This window comes from Bidens hawaiensis, unplaced genomic scaffold, assembly GCF_021521415.1.
Source record: "Bidens hawaiensis isolate Kalapana, Puna unplaced genomic scaffold, B.hawaiensis_p1.1 tig00004478_1, whole genome shotgun sequence".
Classification (NCBI taxonomy): domain Eukaryota; kingdom Viridiplantae; phylum Streptophyta; class Magnoliopsida; order Asterales; family Asteraceae; genus Bidens; species Bidens hawaiensis.
The window spans coordinates 110364-135143 of NW_027491271.1; the positions used below are offsets into that span (position 1 = coordinate 110364).

Here is a 24780-nt window from a genome sequence, read left to right on the forward strand (position 1 = left end):
ATGACAACAACAGCAACAGCAACCCGAGCAGCGGCAAGAGGAAGTTTGACAACACCAGATCCTCGTCCTCGAATCTCCCACCGCAACAACACTACCGTAAGCCCGAATTCACTCGGAGCTTTAACAATCAGAATCACAACAACAATAACAACGGTAGCGGGCAGGGTTCGAGCGGATATGCTGGGAAATATCCGAAGTGCAATAGGTGCAACTATCATCATGTTGGACAGTGTGACCGTGTCAAGTGTCAGAGATGCGGAAAGATGGGTCACCAGGCGAAGGAATGTAGAGGAGACCTTGCGGCAAAGGGTGCTACTAAGCCACCTATGACGACGAAGGGATGTTTCGAATGTGGGCAGGAAGGTCATTTCAGGAAAGACTGTCCCAAGCTGAAACAGAACGACAACAATGGGGGTAATGGAAGTGGCAGTAGTGGCGGAAGCAATGGCAAGGGAAGAGCTTTTGTGATTGGGTCGGGTCAAGCCCGCAATGATCCGCACGTGGTGACTGGTAAGTTCCCTGTAAACGATTGTTTTGCTTCTGTATTGTTTGACACTGGAGCAGATAGGAGTTTTGTGTCGAAAGCCTTTAGCCAACTCTTAGACTTAACTCCAACTCCGTTAGATGTTAAGTTTCCTGTTGAATTAGCTGACGGTAAGACTATAGTAACGACTCATGTACTTGCGGGATGCAAGTTAAAACTGTCAGGTCATGTCTTTGATATCGACCTTATTCCTTTTACGCTTAGTAGTTTCGATGTCGTGGTTGGCATGGACTGGTTGTCCGAGAACCGAGCGGAGATTATATGTCACGATAAGATAGTTCACATTACTACCCCTTCCGGCGAGATCCTTTCGGTCCGAGGTGAGAGAAGCGGCATGACCACCAGCGTCATTACCCTCATGAAGGCGCAGAAGTACCTACGAAAGGGTCATCCGGCAATTTTGGCGCAGATCGTTGAGAAACCCGCGGAGGAGAAACGAATTAAAGATATACCTGTTGTGCGAGATTTTCCGGAAGTTTTCCCGGAGGATTTGCCCGGACTCCCTCCTATTCGTCAAGTTGAATTCCAAATCGAGTTGACACCCGGTGCAGCACCCATAGCACGAGCCCCATATCGGCTCGCACCGGCGGAACTTCAGGAACTGTCCACTCAGTTGCAAGATTTGTTGGATAAGGGTTTTATCCGACCTAGCTCATCACCATGGGGAGCCCCTGTCTTATTTGTCCGAAAGAAGGACGGGACTTTCCGCATGTGTATCGACTACCGAGAGTTGAACAAGGTGACGGTCAAGAACCGTTATCCTCTACCCCGAATTGATGATCTGTTTGACCAGCTTCAAGGATCGAGTTATTACTCGAAGATCGATCTGCGATCTGGTTATCACCAACTAAGAGTGCGCGAAGAAGATATCTCTAAGACGGATTTTATAACACGGTATGGTCACTACGAGTTTTTGGTTATGCCTTTTGGCCTAACCAACGCACCAGCCGTATTTATGGATCTCATGAATCGAGTATGCAAGGCGTATCTTGACAAGTTTGTGATTGTTTTCATTGATGATATTCTCGTCTACTCCAAGAACGAAGCTGACCACGAAGAGCACTTAAGGGTAATTCTGGAATTGCTGAAGAATGAACAACTGTATGCTAAACTCTCGAAATGTGAATTTTGGCTTCGCGAGGTTCACTTTTTAGGGCATGTGATTAACGAGAATGGTATCCATGTCGATCCCGGTAAGGTAGAGGCCATCAAAAACTGGGAAGCACCTAAGACTCCGACTGAGGTGCGGCAATTCCTAGGACTGGCCGGCTACTACCTGCGTTTCATTGAGGGATTTTCAAAGATTGCTCAACCCCTCACCGCTTTGACTCACAAGGGTACTAAGTACAATTGGGGTGACGCGCAAGAATCCGCTTTTCAACTGTTGAAAACCAAACTCTGCAGCGCCCCTATCCTAGCCCTCCCCGAGGGAACGGAAAATTTTGAGGTACACTGTGACGCATCTATACAAGTTCTCGGTTGTGTGCTGATGCAACTCGAGAAGGTTATAGCCTACGCCTCTCGACAACTACGGGTTCACGAGAAGAACTACACGACCCATGATTTGGAACTTGGAGCTGTGGTGTTTGCTCTTAAGATATGGAGGCATTACTTGTACGGTACCAAGTTTACCATTTACACCGACCACAAGAGTCTCCAACATATCTACGATCAGAAGGAGCTGAACATGCGACAGCGTCGTTGGGTCGAGCTGCTCAAAGATTATGATTGTGCCATCAAGTACCACCCTGGCAAGGCCAATGTAGTAGCCGACGCCCTCAGCAGAAAAGAAACAGATAAACCCAGACTAGTGCGAGCATTGCAACTCACGGTTCATGCAAACTTACCCGACCAGATTCGCGATGCGCAACTTGAAGCTTTGAAAGATGATAATCTTCCATCAGAACTCATGCGGGGCATGAACAAGCAACTTGAAACCAGATCTGACGGGGTCCGATATTTTGAGAACCGGATTTGGGTTCCACGATACGGAGAGTTGAGAACTCTAGTGATGGACGAAGCTCACAAGTCCCGGTATTCTATCCACCCTGGCTCAGATAAAATGTATCATGATTTAAAGGCACTTTACTGGTGGCTGAATATGAAAGCCGACATTGCCACCTACGTGAGCAAATGCTTGACTTGTGCCAGAGTCAAGATAGAATACCAGAAACCATCTGGTCTACTACAACAACCGGAACTCCCAATGTGGAAATGGGAACACATCTCAATGGATTTTATCACGGGTTTACCTAAGACACCGACGGGATGCGATACCACCTGGGTGATCATTGACCGGTTGACTAAGTCTGCACACTTCTTAGCGATTAAGGAATCAGACAAAATGGAAAGACTGACTCGTGTTTACATGAAGGAAGTAGTGTCTAGACACGGAGTGCCTGTCTCAATCATTTCTGATCGAGATCCTCGTTTCACTTCGCACTTTTGGAAGTCGCTGCAAAGCGCACTAGGCACCCGTCTCGATATGAGCACAGCATACCATCCTCAGACGGATGGGCAAAGCGAACGAACTATTCAGACCCTGGAAGATATGTTGCGTGCATGCGTATTGGATTTCGGAAAAAGTTGGGAACCTTACTTACCTTTGGTAGAGTTTTCGTATAATAACAGCTACCACGCAAGTATTAAAGCAGCGCCGTTTGAAGCGCTGTACGGACGGAAGTGTCGATCACCACTCTGCTGGGCAGAGGTGGGTGACAGCCAAATCACTGGTCCCGAACTGGTACTCGAAACGTCGGAAAAGATTGTTCAAATCCGAAATCGCATGGCAGCAGCACGAGATCGCCAAAAGAGTTACGCCGACAAGCGCCGAAAACCTCTCGAATTTCAAGTAAACGATCGAGTGTTACTAAAAGTCTCACCTTGGAAAGGTGTGGTTCGCTTTGGTAAGTGAAACAAACTCAACCCACGATATGTTGGTCCTTACCGGATAACTGAGCGTATTGGTCCGGTGGCGTACCGACTGGAACTACCAACGGAACTCAGTGGCGTACACAATGTATTCCACGTGTCCAATTTGAAGAAATGCCTATCTGATGAAACCCAAGTAGTCCCTTTGGAGGAACTACAAGTTGATGAACAGTTACGTTTCATTGAGGAACCAGTCGAGGTTTTGGATTGGGAGACCAAAACGCTCAAGCACAGCAAAATTCCAATCGTTAAGGTTCGTTGGAACTCGAGACGTGGACCGGAGTTCACGTGGGAACGCGAGGATCAAATGATGAAAAAGTATCCTTACCTTTTTGAAGGGCTGACCAAACACCGAAAACCGCGAAACTCGGCAAACCGTCAGACATCACCGGAGGTATGAATTAAATTTCGGGACGAAATTTCTTTCTACTAGGGGATGATATGACAAACTGAAAATTTTTCTTACTTTTTCAGACACTCATCACGACTTAACTCAAATTTTCGGGACGGAAATTCTTTAACATGGGAATGATGTGACAATCGTCAATTTCAGGTTAACTCCGTTAACTCAACTCCGTCAATTCAAACTTAAGATCACTAAATCTATAACGCACACTTCATTACATTTAAACTAGGGTTTAAATGACGCTTAACACTTGCTACATGTGTAGTCTTTCGGGAATTGCACCGAAACGCAAACGAGTTGACGCAAACGATTGATGAATAAACGAAAAACGTCAAAACAGTAATCATTTGATAATTATGTGTTAGACTTATGTGTTGTGTGATAACATGGTTATAAATGTTAACTCAAGATGTAAACTAGTTATTTAAGTTAGAAAAACAACAATTGATAGTGGAGGGACTTGAGTGTAACTTATTATTATTATAAATATATCATTAACAACTAAACCCTAACTTATTCTTTCTTCTCCCAACTCCGATCGGAACCCAAGCCCCCTCCCCTTGGCTGCCGTCGACTTATACACACATATACACCATCAAATCAAGCCCTTGATTGAAGAATTAGGTGCTAGGAAGGTATAATTGATTATCCTATGCATCCTTTATACTTGATTTTGATGTTTGTTGGGTTAATCACAAACCCTAGATGGCCGATTATGTGTATGTATGAAGTTAACATGATTGTTGTTGATTTGATAATAACTAGTATTGATATTGCTACACGTTAATTGTTGTGTCTATGATTTGAGTTCAAACAAAAACCCTAATCATGTATGTAATGTGTAATTGATGTGCATGGATGGTGTTTATGGAGTCTAGGGTGTTATATGAATGCATGATAGTTCATAGATAGTTAATATGTTGAGTTTGGATGCAAACAGTTTCTGGACAGAATGTGTATTTGATGTTTAAGTGACTATAACGAAGTGTAAATGTAAAAATTGGTTGAAGTTATTGATACTACCGTAAACTAGGTTGAGTCTAGTTTCTAAAGAATATAAATTTGTAATTTTTGGACAAGTAGAAGTTAACTTTTATGATTTTACAAAAACATTATGCAAAGCTGAGCTGTTAGACCTGCTGTTAGGTTGTTTTGTAAATGTTATATCTCATGAACTACGAGACCAATTGGGTTGGTTCCACTTCTGGAAGTTGACTTATTGAGTTAGGAACCTAACCCAAGTGGTCTTGCATTTATTGGATTTTTCGTTTAACGGGAGTTTCAAATAAAATTCTGTTGCGCATGAATTTGACTGTTATGAGTTTGCTGTAATGATTTGATGATTGTGAGAAAACTATGTGGAATAAAAATATAATAAAATATGTTCTGGAAACCTAAGACATATATGCTTCTGTGATGATTTTTGGTAAATTAATTGAGATGCTATGATCGGTGGAATAGTACAATCTTTCAAGTAGAATTTCTGTCTCGGTGAAACTAGCTGCTGAGTTTTGTGAAAACGCATGAAACATGATACTTGCTATATAATTGTTATGTTTTGACCAAATTACCCTTGCGGGGAATAATTGCTAGTTAATTGTCATGATTTGACCAAAATGCCCTTACGGGGAGAAATTGCTAGTGATGTACTTTATGAATACATGACACGTATATGATTGCTTACACATGTAATGTGTCACAAATACACTTGTTAAAGTCACACACGATCCACAAACGAAACACGAAACATGTTATGTGCATAGGTATTATGTGCCGGGTCTAGAGACTCGATAATATTCCGACACTTAGAAAAATCTCTTTGTTGTTTTAGAACGCTAGAGAGAGTTTTTCTGTGACGCGCATCTTGGTGATTTAATTTGGGAATTTCTTTGCAAACAGTGAGTTTCACTTTCCCCTTTTTAAACTTTTTAAACGCTTTTCACTTGGGGGAGATAACATACTCCGAAACGCATTTAAGATTTTGTTAATATAGATTATATATCACTTGTAAAGACTAAGTGGCAAACGCGTAAACTAAAGTCCTTCATAACATCGAACCGGTTAATATTTGGATAATAGCGAGTCACTGTTGAGTAGTACTACTGGGTTTGACAAACCCCACCCAACGCTAAACTCGACTGGATGTCGAGCGGGTGTAATCTTGGCTAAACACATACCATGGTCTGGATGACCTGGTGGCAAGGCAAATTGATAAACAGTCAGCTTCGGTGTCGAACACTTAGTGATACTTGTTTTATAGGCTAGCTACCTATAGATATATAATTGACATAACACTATCTGGTAATGCAAAACGCTGTAACGCAAAACGCTGTAACGCAAAACGCTTAACGCAACACGCTGAACGCAAACGCTAATCGCTTTATTCTTATTTAAACTTGTGAACTCACCATCCTTGTGTTGACACTTTTAGTATGTTATTCTCAGGTAGCCGAGGCGGGCGCGCGGTTTAGGAACATGCATTGCTTGAAAATGCTTTTGTTATGCAAACTTAATTTTAACGGTTATCATTGGTTTTAAGTCGTCCTGCGTGACGCAACTTTTGGTTAAAGGTTTTTACGCTTCCGCATATAATTACTCGTAAACGTTTTCATGGTTTTGAAACTTTGTTTTATGGTTTGATTATAAATAATGATTCCGATCCTGTTAGTTCACACCCTCTGACGGTAAAACTCCGTTAGTGGATTTTGAGGGTGTGACGGGAAGGGCTAAGGCGGTTGGTCTAGACAACATACCGATTGAATCTTGGAAGTGTTTAGGGGATGAAGGAGTTCAATGGCTCACTACTCTATTCAACCTTATTTTCAAGAACAGAAAAATGCCAGACCAGTGGAGGAGTAGTGTAGTAGTGCCCCTATACAAGAACAAGGGAGACGCACAGTGTTGTGGAAATTACAGAGGAATTAAGTTGTTAGCTTATACTATGAAATTATGGGAGAGAGTAATCGAGACACGAATTAGGAGAGAAACGCAGGTTATGGTTAACCAATTTGGTTTCATGCCAGGACGGTCAACAACGGAAGCGATACACATACTGAGAAGATTAATGGAGAAGTATAGGGAGAAAAAGAGGGACCTACATATGATATTCATCGACCTCGAAAAAGCATATGACAGTGTGCTACGTAGGCTAATCTGGGATAGTTTAGAAGGTAGAGGGGTACCTGGAAAGTATATAGACTTAATTAAAGATATGTATGACAGGACTACAGCTAGTGTTCGTGCGCCGGTAGAAGATACAAATTGTTTCCCCGTGGAGATGGGACTCCACCAAGGATCGGCGTTAAGCCTGTTTCTTTTCACGGTAGTCATGGATGAGCTATCCAATTCGATTCAGGAGCCTGTCCCATGGTGCATGCTCTTTGCGGATGATATTGTGTTAATGGCTAAGACTAAACAAAGCTTGAACGAAAGGCTAGAGGCGTGGCGTGTAGCTTTAGAGGATAAAGGTTTAAGAATTAGTCGCTCTAAGACGGAGTACCTTTATTGTGACTTCAGTGGTGTTGGCGATAGCGAGGACACCCAGATCACTATTGAGGATCAGGTGGTTCCGCGGATAACGAAGTTTAAATATTTAGGATCGTTTGTCCAAAGCAATGGAGAGATAGATAGTGACATAACCCACTGCATACAAGCTGGCTGGTGTAGGTGGAAAGCAGCCACTGGGGTTTTATGCGACAAGCGGTTTCCATCTAAATTAAAGGGGAAATTTTATAGAGTAGCAGTTAGACCTGCAATGTTGTATGGAACAGACTGTTGGGCCATCAAGAAGACACAGGCGCGTAAGATGGAGGTAGCAGAGATGAGGATGCTGAGGTGGATGTGTGGACACACTAGATTAGATAGGATTAGAAATGAGGTCTTTAGGTAAAGGTTAGGAGTAGTTAGCATATCAGACAAAATAAAGGAAGGGAGATTGAGATGGTTTGGGCATGTGAAAGGAGACCAACAACAGCGCCAGTTAGAGTAATGGAAACCCTCATTGTGGAAGGAAAGAGGAGTAGAGGCAGGCCTAAATTGACTTGGGATGGGAGAATTAGACATGACTTGACAGAGTTGCACCTCTCTGAGGACATGGTCCAGAATAGAGATTCGTGGAGACGTAGGATTAAGGTTAGAGACTTTCTAGGGGAAGGTACCTAGTTAGCTTAGCTTTGTATTTAGGGTCTACTTTGGCTAGCTTGACTCCTTGTTGCTTATGTATATTTTTTGTTTGATGCTGTCTTGTGATTCTTATGCCCAAATCTTATTTACAGATTCCTTGGTATTTTGGTAGGGTGCTACTCTATGTATTGCTAAGTGTCTTTGCTTGTAGGATGTTTGTTTACTCTGTTTACCTGTATGTAGCTTTATGAGCTGAGGGTCTCTCTGGAAGCAGTCTCTCTATTCTCACGGATAGAGGAAAGACTTGTCTACATCCCACCCTCCCCTGACTCTACCGATAGCGTGCTATGCGGTGGGATATACAGGGCTTGATTGATTGAATAAATGAACATAAACAAGAAATTTTGTTCGTTTAGTTAAATGAACGAGCATGAACAAATGTTGCGTTCGTTCATTTATGTTTGTATACGCTTGGTAGTTTTTGTTCGTTAGTTAAATGTTTGTTTTATATTTTTGTATTTTGTTTGTAATAACCAACCTAACATTTAAATTTTATAATTTTATAGTTTATGTCCAGTTCGTTTCGTTTCGTCAATGGTTTGTTTTATAAGGCCACCTTCAACTAGCAAATCTAACTTGTGATTCGTTGGCATTATCAGAATAAAACCGTTAATCGGGGGATGATTATGTTTATGATGATTATTATTTCAAGTGCATAACTTCATATTTAATTATAAGGTGATTATGTCTAACATTTTAGATTAAGGATGTTGTTTTTTTCTTAAATAGTTCATGTTCGTTTGCATTTGTGAGCCATTCATGAACAAGTTCAATTCCTTAACGAGCGAACACAAACTTGATTTTCTGTTCGGCTGGTGTGGTTTTCGTTCGGTTCGGTTCATTTACAGCCCTACCCACCCTTGTAGGTTAAGCCATGTATTTCAATCTTCTACTAGGGTACATCTTTGATGCTTTGAAATTCCCAGTTCCCACATAACATTAACACATGAATATGATGATATTATGCATATACATGACATAGGCTTATTTATTTAATACATTCGCATGTAACATTACTTTTGTGCTGTGATTGCAAGGTTTGGAATTGCAAAATAAATGGATTTTCTTTTTACATAATGTTTGAAATAATAAACCTTGTTGATTTCTTGTATGGGCAAGTGGACAGATGAAAAATGTTAAGGCTCGCGAATTAACATATCGCACCTTGTGTTGGCTATCAAATTTTGGTGCCTCTTTGTTAGTTTGGTATCCCATGTGATGTGCAAATGTTGTTATCGGACTCCATTTGAGGTCTGAGGTTAGATATGTCATAATAGTGTGATCTTATGTGTACGCAAAAAAAAGTACAATAATAAAGATAAAAGCTTGGGTTTAGAATCCATGTCCCCATTGTAGGGATGAGCTTTTTTTCCCAAAATATCCATACCCGTATCTGTACGTGTCTATTGGGTACAGGTATAGGTACGCAAGTTTACCGATTATAGGTAAGGGTACTTTCGGGTACAGGTTCGGGTACAAGTACGAGTATTACGGGTACTGGTACCCGTTTAGAATATGTAGGGGTTTTTATTATGTTTCTAACATTTATGACTAATTAACTTTCATGCAAGATTTTCAAAATATAATATATAGTAGTTGAATAAGTTCATTCTCAATTTATATGTGTATATTCATATATTGTGTATTCGTATATTTTTATTTCATGTATTTGTAATCATGTATATAATTAAATAACATGTATTAACTTTCTCTCTTGTTTTTATATAAAAATTGAGGAAGCAATAAACTAAAAAGAAGGAAAATGAAATGAATTTTATATTATGGCTGATTTGTTTCATTTTTAGTTTTGGTATTATGTTTTGGTTGCGGTATTACGATTTTGGTATTATAGATAATTGATTGTCGGCATCGTACAGTTGCCGATACCTGGTTTAGTAGAGATTTTTTTTAAAGAACTAATAGGCACCAAAGCGAGTACCGTACCCAAAGTACCTGTACCTATACCCCTGTACCATATAATTTGGGTATGGGTATGGGTACCAAGATTTACTAATTTTAGGTACATGTACTTTCGGGTACAGGTACGAGTATGGGTACGGGTGCGGTCTCGATCTCATCCCTACCCCATTGTATGGCTTTAGAATCATAGTTCGGGTGCTTTTTTTTGGGATATTGGTTTTTAATGCTCCCAACTTTTCCTCATTGGTAGATAACACTCCCAACTTTCGATTTGTCGCCTACCACTCCCAACTTTCACCATATTTTCTTATACCACTCCCCGTCTAATGGAACACTAACCTCGTTAATGTTTTGAACTAAAAATGTCATTCAAATTATTTGAGAGGGTAAAACAGAAATTTTATTTTTAATATTCAAATGTCATTCAAATTCTTAGCCTACATGATTACTCGTTCTATCAAATCCACAAACCCTAGGTCATCCAATAATAACAATAACAATAACAAGTCACCGGCCATACACAAATCTCCGGTATTCGACTGCGATTGCTTCGACTATTACACTAACTACTGGTTCCGGCGGGTGGGACACGTCAGCTAACCGTGAGCTAATTCATCAAGTTATCGAAGCGTTTGAAGAAAACCTTACCAGTAGTGAACATGAACAGGTTAACAGCCGCGACGACCGGAAACCTAAGAAGCTGAGTCACCGGAAGCTCACCGGAAAAGCCTTAACTCCGCCGCTAGAGGTTTCGGTTTCGCCGCCGTAAGACGTCGCATTAGCTGAAGAATGTGCGGATGAGTCGCCGCCATCGCCTCCGTTGCCAATAACGGATGAGACGGCGGTGGTTAGAGGTTCTCCGGCGAGAAAGGTGGCGGCGAACGTGAAAGGGTTGTTTAATTGGCGTTTATGGGGAATATTAATTTTTGGTTATTTTGAAGAATATTAATTTTAACATCTAGATGTGTGTAAAATTTCTGTTTTACCCCCTCAAATAATTTAAATGACATTTTTAGTCCAAAACATTAACAAGGTTAGTGTTTCTTTAGACGTGGAGTGGTATAAGAAAATATGGTGAAAGTTGGGAGTGGTAGGCGACAAATCGAAAGTTGAGAGTGTTATCTACCAATTAGGGAAAATTGAGAGTATTAAAAACCAATATCCTTTTTTTTCTTTTCTAATTATAATAATGATTAACAACCTAAATTTTGAATCTCTTTAAGGAACCTTGGAAGATGAATATACACTTTGATTTATTTAATGGATAAAATAAAAAAAAGGTATAGCTTATTGATGTTTTTATAAAAGAAATGGAAGTTTTATAACATTTTATAAAGAAGGTTCGTCACAAACCTGGTTCCTATCTAACTCTTAGACGTGGCCAATAATCTAAATATTTTCAGCCCAATAAAGTTTGCTCCTACTTAAAAACAAATCAAATCCCAACTTTGTGTCTAACATAATTAAACACACACTGATCACCTTGGTCTCAATCTTAGCCCAACCTAATATCTAGCCCAGGCAACTATTTCTCATGGGCTTAGATACAGCCCAAATACTAATGCACGGCTTAATCCAAGCCCAATGCATTTTTACTAAGGTGCTGTTCGTTTTAGAAGACAAAAACTGTCTGCAATTTGATTTTATGTCTGCAACTAAAGATGTGGTCTGAAGGTTTGCAATCTGAAAATATAATACTGTTTGTTTTATAAACTGGATATCATCTGCATAAGCTGAAAATTAGTAACCTAGCTTAAAATTAGTAACCTATCAGATATATCACAATAGATAGAAGTCAGTTAACGTATGTAGATTGCTAAAATAATTGGTAGTGGTGTATAGACTATGGAAGTGGGTGGTGGTGTACAAACTATGGAAGTGGGTGGTGGTTGACGATTGGCGGTAGACGATTGTGGTAGGCGGTGAACGGTGGTGATGGACGGTTGTGGTGGGTGGGGGACGGTGGTAGTGGACAGTGATGGTGGCAGATGGTGGGTAGTGGTGGTGATGGACGGTGGTGGTGGGTGGTGGACTGTGGTGGTGGCAGTGGGTGGTGGTGGTGGACGGTGGTTGTGGCCGACAGTGGTTGGCGGTGGTGATGACCGGTGGTGGTGTGGGTGGTGGACGGTGGTGATGGTGGGTGGTGGTGGTGGATGGTGGTGGCGGGTGGTGGTGGTGGTTGCAGACAATGGGTGGTGGTGGTGGGTTGTGGTGGCGGAAGGTGGGTGGTTGACGGTGGTGGTGGACGGTGGGTGGTGGTGGTGGTGGTGGGTGGTGGTGGCGTCGGACGGTGGGTGGTGGTGGCAGTGGACGGTAGGTGGTGGTGGCAGACGGTGGTGGTGGGTGGTGTCGCACGATGGGTGGTGGTGGTGGACATTGGATGTTGGTAGGGTGATAAGAAGTGTGAAGATGGTGGATATTAGCTTATTATTTAAGACCATATAATCAGTTTTCAGATCTGTTTCTTTTTTTTAAACAAACTGTCTTCAGGAACTTATGTGCGCGCGCCCGCCCGCAGACATAACCCTCCTGCAGACCTTTGAAGCAAAAACAAACACAACCTAAGCCATTAATGTTAGAGGTGAAAAAAATCCCAAACCTGAAAAAAATACATGGAACCGGTTCTTTTATACCCGAACCCGTACCCGACTCTCTCCGTAAGGTACGGATTGGTGCATTTCAGTACCAAAACCTGTAACCGGAACCGGACTCAATTTATACATGGTAATACCTGAAAATGGATACCCGAAACTGGGTCCTTAAAATACATGCCCGAAATTACCTGAAAATTACGTGCAAAATACCCAAAATATTCCCCTAAAAGGTGCAATCCCTTAAAAAATCTTATCTATACAAGAAAAATACAAGGAAAAAAGCACGAAAAAACCAAAAATAGGGTTTTTTCAATCTACAGAAATAAGGTATTCAAATACCTGGTTTTAAAATACCCGGTTCTATACCCGACCTGAACTTGATGCATAGGGTATGGTTTTTAGATACAATACCCGGACCCGAACCCAACCCAGGTATTGCTAATACCCAATCATACCCGAACCCGGTTCCATACCCGAAACCGGGTATTTGAAAATCCAATTTGTACACTTCTAATTAGTGTTGTTGCATAAATTCACCAATCTTCCTTCATGGACAACCGTTACCTTTTGTTCCAACTTTGACGATGACTTTTGCCCAGCTCCCATAAATTCCTGACCGGCTCGAGATTATATTTTTCCCAGTATTTCCATCATTTTGAACCTTGATTTTCTTCAACATAATCATAAAATAAACATATCCAATCAGGACTTACACGCCACAATTAGAACTGACATTAATCGTTCTTGGTGCCACCATTGTTGAATCAATTTCAACATATGGTATCAATTATACAAGTCCCAAATTAATCTACCACAAATAATGGGTTATAAAACTTACTTGATGGAGAAGATTCATTCCTTTGAGTGTTTGATGAAGATATGCCATGATGGTGATCTTGTTTAAGAGCCTAATTGCCTTTAATTATGATGGATACAATTATGGTGTTAAGAGTATTTTGATTGTGATCATATATATAAGAAGATGATCGTTAATGACAGTTATATTAGGGCAACGACTCCATAATCTTTTAACCATCATATTTACATATTGACCCCTTATGGTATTAACTCCCATCAAGTTAGATACCATAGTTATGAGGCTACACACATTTAGTCCATATAAATGTTAAATGGTCAAAAGCCACATAAATATTTCCAACATTCTCCCACTTGGCTGCTAGACCATTTCATTAAAGATTTATACATGTGTGTACTATATATACATGTAAAATAACACTAATTGGCCAAGTAATAAAATTAGATAATTTCCTTAAGCCTTCTTATGGCAACATCAAAACAAACCAATACAGTCAGTTGCATTATTATCAATGCAAAGACCCCTATCAATTATGATAATGATATTGTCTTCAAATTTATAGGTTAGGTGGTAAAGAGTTTGTTTGTCTAAAATAAACATTATAGTGCACATTTATTCATATATATAGACACACTTTACATTTGAGTGAAGTAAGAAGATAATATCCTAAACGTGTTTACATTGTTTACATGACATTCATAAAAGGTCTCGCCTAAAGCCCATATTAAGTACATGATCATTGAATATTTTGGGCGGTAAACCTTTAGTAAGTGGATCCGCTAACATGTCATGTGTGCTAATATATTCAACAATAACACTTTGATCTTTCACTCGCTCTCGTACAAACAAATACTTTGTGTCAAGATATAGTCCAGCATCACTTGAGCTATTACTGTTTGAAAAACTCACAGATGCACTATTATCACAAAACATCCTTATAGGCCTCTGTATGGAAGTAACAATTTTGAGTCCCTTAATCAGATTTCTCAGAATCAATGCTTGGCACGTGGCATTATAACACACAACATATTCTGCCATCATTGTTGATGTAGTAGTTAATTGCTGCTTATGAATCTTCCATGAAATGGGCCCACCTGATAGCATAAAAATGTATCCCGAAGTAGACTTTTTGTCATCCTTACACTTCGCAAAATCAGAATCGGTATAGCCTATGAGTTCAAGATCATCTGACCTTCTATAAGTCAACTTATACTCTTTTGTCCCTTGTAAATATCGCAATACCTTTTTAGTAGCTTTCCAGTGATCTAGGCCAGGATTTGTATGATACCTGCCAAGCATTCCAGTTATGTATGCGATATCGGGACGAGTACATACTTGAGCATACATTAAGCTAGGGGTGAGCAAATTAACCGTTGTTAACCATAAACCGAACCATAACCGAACCAATTTTAACCGATAACCGCTATAACCGGTGGGTCGGTTTAATGATTATTGACAACCGCCAGATACGAGTCGGTTTTGGTTATTGATAATATCAAAACCGCCATAACCGAACCGCCCCGTTTATTATACTTATGATACGAACATATTGTCGGATTCTATCTTTTTGTGTTTTGGTTCATTGTTTCTTATCGAATTAACTTGAATTTTATTGTTGAGTTATGTCATGGCGTTTCGTTTGAATATTTGGTATTAATATTATGGATTATGTATTTTTTTGGATCGGGTCATGTCTTTTTTTGTTTTTTTTTGGTAATATTTGGTACGAAAGGTTTAGGCCTAATTATATTTGTTTTGGTCACGGTTAACCGACCCATAACCGACTCGTTATAACCATCAAAACCGATTAACCGAAACCGCCATAACGGATCGGTTATGGTCATGGTTTTCTATTAACCGCCATGTTGGTTATGGTTATGGGTTTTACCAAAACCTGCCCCAAACCGACCCATGAACACCCCTACATTAAGCTTCCTACAATAGAAGCATATGGTAGGAGTCTCATTTGTTTGAGTTCTGCCTCTGATTTAGGGCATTGATAAGACCCAAAACTATCACCCTTAACTACAGGTACTACAGTGGGAGTGCAATGTTCCATATTAAATCTTTTAAGTATCCGCTCAATATATGCCTTTTGAGAAAGTCCTAATGTCCCATTGCAGCGATTTCGATGGATTTCTATGCCAATCACATAAGAGGCTTCACCGAGATCTTTCATGTCAAAATTAGCAGATAATAATCTTTGGAATCATGCAACATGTCTAAATTATTACTTGCTAGTAAGATGTCATCAACATATAACACAAGTATGATGAATTTACTCCCACTCATCTTAATATAAACGCACTGATCTACTTGGTTTTTAATATAATAATGTCTTTTTATTACTTCATCAAATTTGATGTACCATTGTCTAGATGGTTATTTTAACCCGTAAATTGACTTATTTAATTTGCATACCAAATGTTCTTTACCTTTAGGCTCAAAACCTTCAGGTTGTTTCATGAACACATCTTCATGCAAATATCCGTTTAAGAATGCAGTTTTAACATCCATTTGATGTAACTCTAAGTCAATATGTGCTACCAAGGCCATAACTAATCTTAGGGAATCCTTTCTTGACACGGGAGAAAAGGTCTCCTGATAGTCAATTCCCTCTCTTTGGGTATATCCTTTTGCAAACGTGCTTTATAACGTTCAATGTTTCCATTAGGGGTCTAATTTAGTTTTATATACCCACTTACAACCTACAGGCTTAGCACATTTTGGTAATTCAGTAAGTGTCCAAACATTATTTATTTTCATTGAGTTCAACTCATCTTCCATGGCACTCAACCATTGAGCTGATTGGTCGCAATTCATGGCTTCTTTGAATGTAGTTGGATCATTTATTTTACCCAAATCAAAGTCAGTCTCATGAAGGTAAGTCACAAAATCATCATAAACTATGGGCCGCCTAGGCCGGGAAGACCTTCTTAATGGCGGTTCTTGAGTCTCTTGTTCATTTAACTCTTGAGATGTTAATGGATTTGATGTAGATGGTTCCTCGGTGTTAGTAACACTATTATTATGAGAAACCAACGAATCATTAGGTGGTTCAAGTAGCTGACTAACGGGCATCGGTATGTCATTGGATGGTGCCTCTTCAGTTTCTACTTAAAGATTTATTTGCCTACCACCGTCACTCCCACTCAAGTTTGTAAACTCAAGAAATTCAGCATGTCTAGTTTTGACAATTCTGGTAAAATGAGAAGGACAATAAAATCGATATCCTTTTGAACGTTCGGGATATCCAATAAAAGAGCAACTAACAGTTTACATATCTAATTTATTGGAATGTGGATTATACAATTTAGCTTCAGCCGGACACCCCCACACTTTAAAATAATTTAAATTAGGTTTCCTTCCCATCCATAGTTCAAATGGAGTCTTAGGGACAGACTTAGAAGGAACTTGATTAAGTATGTGGACGGCTGTTTTTAATGCTTCAGCCCAAAGAAATAAAGGGAGATCACAATTAGCCAACATACCACGTATCATATCCATAAGAATATGATTACGCCTTTCAGCTACACCATTTTATTGAGCAGTCCCGGGCATGGTATAGTGATTTATTATACCATGATTCTTATAAAATTCATGAAAAGGCCCCGGGCTTTGTCCAACATCGGTGTGTCGGCCGTAGTATTCTCCACCCCTGTCTGATCTTACAACCTTTATTTTCCGGTCTAGTTGATTCTCAACTTTAGCCTTAAAGGTTTTAAAAGTTTCTAAACTTTCAGATTTTTCATGGATTAAATACAAGTACATGTAACGCGAATAGTCATCAATAAAGGTAATAAACGACTTATGCCCTCCAATACCCGTAAGAAAAGGACCACATATGTCGGTATGGATATAATCAAGTAATCCTGTGCTTCTAGTGGAACCTTTCTTAATTTTCTTGGTCATTTTTCTTTAATACACTTAACACATTTTTCTTCAAAATCGGAAAAGTCTAGTTTTGGTGGTACTTTATTTTTCACGAGTCGCTTCATTATTTCTCGTGAATTATGGCCTAATATTTGGTGCCACAATTTAGATGAAGTCTCTGTAATTCTTTTCCTCTTTTTACATACAAAGTTTTCTTCTACATTATAAGACAATTGGGATTCCGAAAAATTATGATCTAGACGTAATTTGTAAAGATTACCATATTCCAATAGACCATAACCAACATTGCGGGAATTGAAAATTATAATACATTTACCATTTCCCAATGTAAATACATATCCGTCACGATCTAGTTTAGGAACAGAAATTAGTTTCTAGTAATAGTTGGTACATATAAAGTTTAAGGTAAATTTAAAATGAAGCCTCCATCTTGAACTAAAGAAAGAGTCCCCACGCCTTCCACTTCGGAAACCAAGCCATTTCCCACTTTAACCGTCCGCTGGTTTCTTTCCATCTTCCTTATTGTACAGAATCCCTGTAAAGAATTAGAAATGTGTACAGTGGAACCAGAGTCAAACCACCATGTATTACAAGGAACATTAACATTAAATGATTCATGAATCATAAGATTTAGGGCAATAACTTTTTTCGCTAGCCATTCCAGAAACTTTGGACAATCCATTTGATAATGCCCTTTCTTGTGACAGAAACGACATTTAGGAGTGCCTTTAGCTATGCTAGTACTTGCTCCAGGTGTAGAGAACTTTTTGGGTTTTTGACTTATTTCCCATTTCACCCTTACCTTTGAATGTGCTCTTTTTCTTCTTGGAGTCAAAAGTGGCTAGGTGAGAAATATCATGCTTTTCTAGCTTTAAGCGTTATTCTTCCTGAATCACTCATCTTCCATTTCTCCTTTTGAGTATTATAGTTGATCTTAAAGATCAAACTAAGAAGGAAGAGATGTCATAATAAAGTGAACTAAGAAACCTTCACTGATTTCCATGTCTAGAGTTTTCAGTTGGTTAGCCATGTCATTCATCATCATGATATGCTCACGCACCCCACTTGTCCCGTTGTACTTGGTAGTTAACATTCTAAGGATTAAGATACCAGCATTAGTTTTTGAGGTACCTTTGAATTGATCCTCAACCAAGTCTAAGTAAGCCTTAGCATTTTCCGAATCAGGGATGGCTCCTCTAATGATAGGAGAGATTGAATTCTTGATTACCATAAGAGACATTCTGTTAAAACGCTCCCACCAATCATGAATTTTCATTTGTTCTACCGTTAGATTATCGGCAAGAGGAGGGGGAGCATCATGTCTTAAAGAATAATCAAGGTCCATAAATCCCAAGGCCAACTTAACTTGTTCTATCCAAGTACCAAAGTTATTTCCGTTCAAAGGTTCTATTCCGTGCAAATAACCGGAACCTGATCATAAGGTAGATGCTGTTGCATGTAAAGTATACATATTATGCTTAGTTATGACTATACACAACATAATTAGGATACAAAATAAAACATATCAGGTATAAAATAATGACCTATTACTAACACCAAATAATAGGTAAAATTACACATTATGTTAAACTATTAGCATCTCGTTGGTTCAGTTAACAATTGAACATAAAATGTTATATCAAATGATTTCTTAAACATATTTATTTTAAAACACCGTTGGGTATAATGAAACAAATATGTTTATTTTCACTATCTAAATTATTAAACCAATTCACATTGGGTTCATGGAATAACAATTTAGATGATGTATATTTAGTGGCTTGATATTAGTACTTATATTGGTTTGAGTGATCTCCCGTTGGTTTGATTACTCAAATCATTAAAGCACAAAGCATCTAAGATGTAAACAATATATACAGTAACATGTAAATTCAGATGAATCATAATAAGATTGAACTTAAAAATCATCCACATGATCTTGTTATTCATCAAAATTTATTTTTTAAGCATAAGTTTATCCAAATGACCAAATACAGTTGTTGACTATATATATGTTCTGAATGAAAATGTTTGGAAATCAAATTACATCAATTATTGGTTATCATAATAATAGATATCATAATTCATATATATTCATCCAATGTAAATTATGCATTCATCCAAATAATAGATATTACTTCAAATTGTTTGCATACAAATTAATGATATCTGATGCAATTTATTATAATTTCTCATTCAGATAAAAAAGAAAAAAAAATTGGTGGAAACAACTTGGATACTTATTGAAGTGAAAACTTAATTTTGTGGATAAACCACAATTTAAAAGTCAAGATTGTTAACTTGGGGCGCATGAAATTTTGTGCAGTTATCCATATTGCAAACATAATACAATAATAATTCATATATGAACATCGGAATTTTCAACTCTATTTCATTAGCACCATACTATTAATTCGATTATATGAACGGCCAATTTTGTATATCAGAAAGTGTGTACTACAAAATTGCTAATCATAAAATCAATCGAACATGATGAAATTTATCAATTAACATGGCTCTGATATCACCTATTGAATCAATTGGTATCAATTATACAATTCCCAAATTAATCTACCATAAATAATGGGTTGTAAAACTTACTTGATGGAGAAGATTCATTCCTTTAAGTGTTTGATGAAGATGATGCCATGATGGTGATCTTGATTAAGAGTCTAATTGCCTTTAATTATGATGGATGCAATTATGGTGTTTGAGTATTTTGTTTGTGATCATATATAGAAGAAGATGATCGTTAATGACAGTTATATTAGGGCAACGACTTCATAATCTTTTAACCATCATATTTACATATTGACCCCTTATGGTATTAACTCTCATAAAGTTAGATACCATAGTTATGAGGCTACACATATTTAGTCCATATAAATGTTAAAGGGTCAAAAGCCACATAAATATTTCCATCAACCATTGCCAGCACCATCCTCGCTAGCACAAATTTTGGTGGCCTAGAATGACAAGTATAATCTTTTTTTATTTGTTAGGTAGGATAGAAAGTTATACACAAGAAACCCCCGGATTTTCCCAATAGCTGATGTGTAACTACCCTACATATACTGACATATTTGAGATGGGCATTACTATTCATGTATGGGCTTCGAAATATTTAAACCCGTTCCATTATCATCTCTAAAGATGAAGTGAAAGATCGAGGTGTCACATTTTTTTCAGTCCACCAAACCAAACTTTGGTTTACATTAATCATTTTAAAGAACATGAATCGATTACAATTATATAATCAACCATTAGTGCTTCAAGGCACTTCTACAATGTCGTTTGTCAACTTTTCTGTAATTTTTTTTATTTAAAGATAGAAGAATATTGTGACACTAAAATAATATAAAAGATAACCCAAAATTAAATAATAACACTACCCGTTATATTTTGGCAGTGCAATAACATGCATTTGGTTTAATACGGACATTGAATTGAAATTTTTTTTTGTTAATTAAAACAAAAGACAATTGCGGCCCTTGTATAGCCCATAAAAAAATTAACATACTAAATAACAAATACATCTGATAATTAAACCAACACGAATTCGGTTAGTATCAGTGAGTTTCTTTACGGTACTAGTACTAAACCAAAAAATTATGATAGGAAGCACTGGAAATACTTGTGTAACTTCTAATACAATATATAACATATTTAAAATGACGTTATTTGGTCTGTAAAACTTGGGCACTACGATGGCGAGTCGATGCGAATTGGATCGGTTTAAATTACGTTTATTATGGTGCCAGAATTATGACAATTTATTTTTACAAAACAAGAAAAAAAACTGGATGGCGTGGCATGAGCTGGTGCTGCCATATGAACCAATGACGATCTTGCGGCACCAACCCATTGCATTTATCTTATAGATAATTTATATATAATGCAATATAATATAATCTACGAGGTTTTTGTTTACGTTCCAATATAAATCTTTTTTAGAAACAAAGTTGTATCGTAAATTTAACTATACGGAAACTTGATACAATAATGGCACGTGACGAACCGATATCGACTGATCACCATAACCACTGGTGTAGGTATTATTTGGGACCAATATTTCTATTGTTTTTTGGATTTTTATTGATGTAACACACGTATCGATAATCTGAAACATCCAAATTCAGGAACCTCAGTGGTTGAGTTTACACATGCAACATAGTTCTTAAACTCAAAAACTTTCGATTATCATGTACTGAAAATACGTTTAACAAACAAAACATGTTCCTCAACTTGAAATGAATCCTATTTTAAAAATAATTATGTTAACATGAGCATACACACAAACGGAATGCCAATCTTGGATAGGGAAAGCCTCATTCGAAACTATCAATGATATCGTATTAAGAGAAATAATGAGAATTAATGATCATATCTAAGATAGCCTTTTCACTTGACACATTTCATAAACTATAACATAACTCCGCTGACTTTACCACCAGAATCAAACAAAATGTCGTCGATAGATCTAATGCATATGTTTTCTATCGATGCATAAAGAAATTCGGTTAAATTTGGCAAAACGAAAGCAATTCCCTGTCTTTCTGAAATATTTCCATATCTTGTGGTTCTAAAGTCACCCGTGCTACGATACCATCTCCATTTGGAGTATCCATTAGCACTGCACCAGTCCAGTCCGAGGATCCAAACGTGATATTTGCTATTGTGGGCGTTCCCCATCCGAAATTGATTTTGTAATGAGGGAATCCACATATGCTCGAACACCAAAAGTTTCTATTCAGAAATGCTTCTAAATCTTCCTTCCCTAAACTTGATAGAAACAAATTATAGTTTTGAGAAGCCTGTTGCAGGATAGGGGCTTGTTCAAGTTCCATCTTTGCTTTTATTGTAATGCTGAAACCATCGTAGTTAATGAAGTTTCACTTTTACGCCGGGTCATGAATGACATCGATATAATCAAATTTCCTATGGTTGTTTGGGGAAGCTTTGGAACAAGTTTATTACGCAAATCCACTGGAATACTCAAAAAAGACTGCTTAAAATAAGATGACCTAGAATTGGTTGCTGCAACTACGGTTTTGTAAATTAGAGAAGTCAATGCTTGGAACCGTGTAGGATTGTTTATAGATCCAGCTTCGGCCATCACGAGGACCTTGTTCTTCAGGTCACTTAACTTTGAGTTGGGGAACACAAATTTTCTGGTGACAAGACTGGCAATACGTGGATTCAAAACCGCAGTTTCTGGTGGAAGAGAATCGGTACTAGATGGGGATTGAATAAAATGAGGGTTAAGTGCCAATACTTCTTTGTGATCAGTGGAACCATAACGTGTAACTGAAGCCCAATGATTAGCAAATGAGCCAAGAGTGCAACCATCACCAATTTTGTGTGACACAGACAGTGCCAATCCTGTTCCACCACATGCAAAGTGCTTAATTTGAACCCCTACAAGACTGGTGCTTTGAGGAGAATGTTTCCACAGCATGCCATCAGGAAAAAGTTGGCCAATAGAGTTATCTTCTTCGCTCATTTGTTGCCCCTTGTCCATATGGCAATCGTGTTTGGCTTCAACAAACACAACTCCCTTATCGTTACAGTCAATATAAGGTGCCATCGGAGTGTTTAACTTGCCCGCAAATGGATAGTATCGTGTTAGGCTATGTGACAATGATTTCTTTATCTCCTGGGCTTTTTCATCTGCGGTTAAACCGCAACTTTCATTGTTTGGGTAGAAAAGAATTAGTGGCATATAGATGTGTGGGATGCTTTGATCAAGCTGGGAAAGATTGTAAGTCCGGAGATGAGATGGTGTTGGAGATGAGGGCTTGATTATTTCTCGAGAAATGATGGTGTGGAGTTGCCTTCTTCCGAATCGTAGGATCTTCCCGATCACCATCATTAATTTATGGAATGATTTGATGTTTTTAATTTTGAAGCTGCAAATGATATGCACACATATATATACACACACATAAATATATGGACCGCACCCAAAAAGTTGATAATATTATTAATAGACTAGTCTAAGTTGTTTAAAATTCAAATGTACAGACTTAGTCAAATACGGTTATATGTAAATTAGATGAAGAGAAATTCTCTTCATGTTTGAATAATATTCATTCTCTTTTCTATGCAAGTTACTGGACTAGTCTAAAGTTGTTTAAAATTCAAATTAATAGGCTCACATGTGTAAATAATATTCATTCACTTTCAGCTCTCTTTCGAGGTTATAGAGCCAGACATGAGACATCCCAACGACCCATCCTTATCGATATCTTCTTTTTCCAAACCTTAATCACCATGGCCGGCTCTTCCAACCTTTGTGCACCTCATTACCATCCGCCTCTCCTATACTAATTATCTCATGTGGAAGAACCATGTTCATCCGGTTCTTCCACACGTACATCGATCCACTGGAATCCATCATCTCAAATAACAAAACTATTCGCAACCCCTGGAAAGAAAAAGAAGCCATGGCCGAGGCCATTGTATGTAAGTCAGCCTATCAAGTATCAACTATGACAAGCTCTCAAGCATGCCTACAGTCACCACTCTTTTGAACGCATGCATACCCTCCATGATTCTCTCTGGCAATTAAAAAAAGGAAACTCCACGGTCTCTGATTTCGGTCACAAGTTTAAATCCCTTTGTGATTACGTGGCCAACTGGTTCTCGATGAAGACAAACGCCTCTGGTTTCTTTGTGGCCATGGTTCTAGTTTTGATACTTTTTCCAATGCTCAAAGAACCATCAAACACTCACCACCATTCCGTGATCTTCTTGCACACAGAAAGTCATGAACTATTTTTACAAACTCTAAACACCATTCCGTCCACAAGCTACATTCTCTGCCCAAACCAACAAATTCTGATCATAATCAGCCTCTGACACCTCCAATCGCGGCTGGCCAGAGGCTCTACCTCCGCTCGTGGTCGCCTGACAACCAATAAATGCCCATCCCACTGTCTGTTACGCTGAAAAGATGGACATTACACCAGTTCTTGTCCTTATATTTCATCTTATTGAAAATCAAAACAATCGTTTGTATTTTGCTTAATAAAATCAATTAGGAGATACTAATATATAGAATGGACACAACAACCTATTCCTTAAATAAGGAAAACTAGATCTCCTACACTATTATAATGATATACACAATATTTGTTTAATAATAATACACGCTAATACGCCTGTTAGTGCACAGAAATTTGACACTGTGGATACGTTATCCTGACATATGTTCTTGGATCAGTTATCCTTAGTCAGATCCCATTAGGATCAAGGATCCTCAGTACTTATTATTTACTAACGATTGTTTCCTGTGTATAACATTATATATGACAGATGTAATGGCTAAGAGACCTGGTCTACCCCCTATTTCGCAGTCTGAGTGATGGAGCACGTGGTCAAAGTGGCTGTTAGGATTATATTGAAGACAATGGCGGATTTTTAGGGATTATTAGTTAATAGTCTTTATTATTAAAAACTCCATTGAGTTATTATCTTTTATTTATAATTG

At 38.3% G+C, this 24780-nt stretch overlaps 1 pseudogene; it reads right to left on the minus strand.

The window, feature by feature from the left end:
- Positions 1-21808: 21808 nt before the first annotated feature.
- LOC143626688 (akuammiline synthase 1-like) lies at positions 21809-23157 on the minus strand (annotated as a pseudogene).
- Between the last annotated feature and the right edge of the window lie 1623 nt (positions 23158-24780).